Consider the following 4573-nt stretch of genomic DNA (forward strand, 5'->3'; position numbering starts at 1 on the left):
TACAACCCAGATGGACCATTTGTTGACCCTTTTCCAAGCACAACAGTGCTCATTAAACAATTGTCTGTGTGATTATTTGTTTGATGTCTGTCTCCAGGTGGCACTGTGAGCTCCCTGCCAGCAGGGATGAGGCAGCCCTTGTTTGGGGCTGTGTCTCCTGCCCCCTGCACGGGCCGGGTATAGAGTAGGCACCCCAGTAACTTTGTTGAACAGCAGTTTCCACCCCACATTTTAACATTTCTGGAATCAGGATGTATTTTACAACTGCAGGGACCAGGTAGCAACCATGACATATTTGTGAATACCTGCAGGTGTGCATCAAAACCAGCAGCTTGGGCCCTGGCTGGTTTGGCTCAGTGGATAGAGCATCAGCCTGTGGACCAAAGGTTCCTGGGTTCTATTCCCGTCAAGGTTGCAGGCTCCTCCCCGGCCAGAGCCTTGGTTAGGGCATGTGCAGGAGACAACCAATCGATGCATCTCTCTCACATCAATGTTTCTGTCTTTCCCTCTCTCTTCCACTCTCTCTAAAAATCAATGGAAAAATATCCTCGGATGAGGATTAAAAAAACAACAACTTGCAGCTTGGGAGGACATCCCCGAGACAAGAGCGCATACTCCGAACAATAGCTCTTGACGACACAGGACAACACTGTCTGGAAGAACAGACCTCAGAGACTCCTAATAAAGGCGTGATGCAGTCAAGTCAGACTCTGCGTGTGCAGAAGTTTCAGGAACATCTTCGCTAAATTATTTTGGTCATAGTTTCCTTTTTATGTATGCGCCATAGGAATAGATGATAAAAGTGTCCAAGTTTAAAAGAACACCTTCCATGAGTATAAAATAAAGTTTCTAAATGATAAAGAAGTGTTGTGTCATATTTTACTGGGTAGTGCTTTTTTCTTTTTTCGTGGCACAAACATAAACGATGCATCGCTCAAGTGGAGGCGTCTTGGATTTGATTCAATACTGTAATTCTTGCCTTATTGGGGTTGTGGGGCCGCCCCAGGGAGAGAGCCGCGCGGGGCGCAGAGCTCCGGGCGGCCACAAGGGGCGCTCTGTCCACGGCGGGCCTTTCCAGCCCTGAGTTTCAGGAATCTGGGCTCAGAGAAGCTGTGCGGCATGTCGTTCTCCCTGTGTCCTGTAGGTGGCGCGAGACAACCACAGTCAGGAGCAGCCTGGGCACAACCCAGAGCGGGTGAGGCTGGAGGGTGGGGATGGGTGAGGCTGGAGGGTGGGGATGGGTGAGGCCGGAGGGTGGGGATGGGTGTGGCCGGAGGGTGGGGATGGGTGAGGCCGGAGGGTGGGGATGGGTGAGGCCGGAGGGAGGCCCGGGGTGTTCTGCCCTGCCGCGGAGAAGGCTCTTTGGCCACCCCAGGGAGAAGACGTGGCCAGTTCTCCCAGCCCGTCTAGCCCGGAGGCGGCGCTGGGTGTGGAGAGAGCTTAGGGACATAAATCAGGGGCCCTGCCCTGCTGGTGATTCTGGTTCCCCTTCCCTTTCTGGCCTCCGTCTTCCTCCCAAGCAGTGATGGTGTGAGATCCGGTCAGACCTGAGCCCTGAGAGTAAAGGGCCGAGGTGGCTGAAAGGCCCCCACCAGCTGCCCCCAAGGCCACTGGCTTCCCCGGGGAGCCCAAAGCCTCTTTCCCTGACCTCGCCACTTCCCCCTGAGGGCAGGACATTTCCCTTACTCCCTGGATTGGGAAACTGAGGCCCCAAAAGGTGAAAGACTTTCCGAAGACTATAACCTGTGAGTGGTTGGAGCCAGGAGTGAAAGCTAGCAGGGCTAACAGCATCCGCTTGCTCTTGCTACCATGTCCCTGTGACTTCCTGTGATGGAAGGGGATGCATTTCCCACGGAGGAAACCCAGCTCGGGGAAGAACAGGGCGGGAGAATTTGCCTACTGAAGCTGCAGTAAAGCAGCTCCCTACTGAAGCTGCAGTAAAACGATTTTTAAAAGGCCACTGCTTTCTTAGGACACACAAAGCACAATCTATGAAAGAAAAACTTGATAAATTGAACCTTATCACAATTTCAAACGTTTGCTCTTTAAAAGCCATGGTTAAGAGAATGAACAGCCAAGCCACAGAGAAATGTTTGCAATATGTTTCTCTGACGAAGGACTTGTCCCCGGAACACACAGATGATGTCTACACTCAATAATAAGACAAATAGCTCCATTTAAAAATGGGCAAAATATTTAAACAGTTACTTCACAGAAGAAGCTCTACGAATGGACCATAGACACATAAAAAGATGCTCAACACCAGTAGTCACAAGGGAAGTACAAATGAAAACCACAAGGAGATAAACTACCATGATAACCCACTGGAATGGCTAAACTTTAATCTCAGGTGTGAGTGAGGGCATGGAGCAACTGGAACGCCCATATCCTGCTGGTAGGAAAGTGAAATTGAACAATTTTGTAGTTCTTTTTTTTTATTTTAATTTTTATTTATTGATTTTTAGAGAGAGCTAGAGAGAGAGAGAAACATCAATTGTTGTTCCACTGGTTTATACAATCATTGGTTGATTCTTATATGTGCCCTGACTGGGGAACAAACCCACAATCTTGGGTTGCATCGGGTCAGTGCTCTAACCAGCTGAACTCTTTGGTCAGGGCCTTTTGTAGTTCTTACAGAGTTAAGCTTACACTTCCTACACACCCAGCAAATCTCCTCTTAGGCATTTACCCAAAAGGAATGAGAACAGGTCTACCTAAAGACTTGTTCAGGAATGTTCATAGCAGCATTATTCATAACTAGAGGCCCGATGAATGAAATTCGTACAAGAGTAGGCCTTCCTTCCCCCGGCTGCCAGCACTGGCTTCCCTCTGGCACCCAGGACCCGGGCTTCCCTTGCAGCCCCGGCTTCGTCCGGAAGGTTGTCTGTTCTGATTAGCATATTAGGCTTTTATTATTATAGATAGGCAAAAGCAGCTCAAATGTCCATCAACAGGTGAGTGGTTGACAAACTGGTGTGTCCATACCACAATCCTTGGCAATAAAAAGCAGTGAACTATTGACATGTGAACAATGTGGATGAATCTCTAAATATGTAATGTTGCTGCATGAAGGAAGCCTGACAAAAACAAGTTTATGCTGTGTGATCCCATTTGTAGGAAGTCCCAGAGAATGCAAACTAATCTCTAGTGACAGAAAGTAGATCAGTGGTTGCCCAGTGGGGTAGGGTGTCCGGGAGGGTGGAAGGACAGGATTACCAAGGGGCGTGAGGAACTCCTGGGGGGTCAGGGATCTGTCACTCTCTGGGTTGCAGTGGCGGTTTCATGGGTGGTCATGTATGTCCATACTTACCGAGTGGCACATGTTAAATACATGCAGTTTACTCTTCATCCATTATATCTCAATAAAGCTGTGATCAAAACTAATTATTAACTTCAGGAAAAACAATAACTAAGAAAGGAAATGCATGCGCAGCCATGAATACTATTTACATAAGAAAAATGTGAACGCGGAAGAGTGAATTTTTAAATTGAGGTATTGAGTATATTCAGGGAGTTGCATAAAGAAGTGTACAAACCTGAAGTGTGACTAGGTCTGTACTAATTACAATATTACGTTCACGGCGGAAGATGGAGGAGAGGAAAGGGGGGTGAGGCAGGGGCGCTAAATCCTCCTTCATCACAACCGGCCCATAGTGTAGACAGGTAGAGCAGGTAGGAGGTAACTGCTGAACAAATGTACCAAAAGCTAGCGCTGTGTGCTTCTTGGAAATAGGAGATGTGTGAGTGCTGGGGAAAAACCAACTCAGAGTTGAAAATAGTTGCCTGTGGGCCAGGGCCGTGGGGAGACCAGGGCGGGGCAGACAGGAAACCGCCGGTGTGTTATCTTCCTGTCAGCACAGGTGGACTTTGCGCTCCGTCCACACATCACATTTTACCAACTCGAAGATGCCCATTTATTCCCATTTCAACACCTTTAAAATCAAGACGCATCTATTACAGCCTGTGGTGCACCTGACAGCTATACTTGGCAGTGTGTTTGATGGTGCAGGTTGCCATTGGTGATGTTCTAGATTCACTGAAGTGTGGCATCCTTTTGGTAAAATATTTATTTTAAAGGAAAAGATGAGCTAATTGGAACAGCTGCTGTTTATCGAACTCCTATTGTAGCTCAAGCACTGTGCTCCTGCCCATGTTTTTTTTTTTGTTTTTTTTCGTTTTTCCTTTCTTTTTCTTTTTAAAATATGTTCCTATTTATTTTAGAGAGAGAGGAAGGGAGAGAGAAACATTGATCGGTTGCCATTTGGTGTATGGGAGGCCCTGAGCCACCCAGCCAGGGCCTGAGCAGCCATCTAACCAGCTCTCCTAACAGAGGCCCAGAGAGGTCAAGCCACATATCTGCAGCCACACAGCTAGGAGCCTGGCTGACTCCAGAGCCTGTGCTCTAACACTTAGCAGCACTGCCTCTCCCACAGTTTCAATGTCTCCGATGGGGCTTGTCCTTTTGGGGCACAGCTCCTTAAAGGGAAACCCACATCCTGTTTCTGGTTCTGCCTCACAGATATGAATTTTTGATAATGGGGCATCACGAGCTAATCTCTGACGCGAGGCCCTG

At 48.2% G+C, this 4573-nt stretch overlaps 1 long non-coding RNA gene across 1 annotated transcript in view; it reads left to right on the top strand.

Moving 5' to 3' along the window:
* LOC106699416 overlaps nucleotides 1–861 on the top strand; it is a 4336-nt gene extending 3475 nt beyond the window's left edge. The window contains exon 2 of the long non-coding RNA XR_001351009.2: nucleotides 582–861. This is a non-coding gene — a long non-coding RNA (uncharacterized LOC106699416). The remainder of the gene's footprint in view (nucleotides 1–581) is intronic.
* The last annotated feature ends 3712 nt before the right edge of the window (nucleotides 862–4573 follow it).

The sequence above is a fragment of the Myotis lucifugus genome, unplaced genomic scaffold, assembly GCF_000147115.1.
Source record: "Myotis lucifugus unplaced genomic scaffold, Myoluc2.0 scaffold_397, whole genome shotgun sequence".
In the NCBI taxonomy this organism is placed as follows: domain Eukaryota; kingdom Metazoa; phylum Chordata; class Mammalia; order Chiroptera; family Vespertilionidae; genus Myotis; species Myotis lucifugus.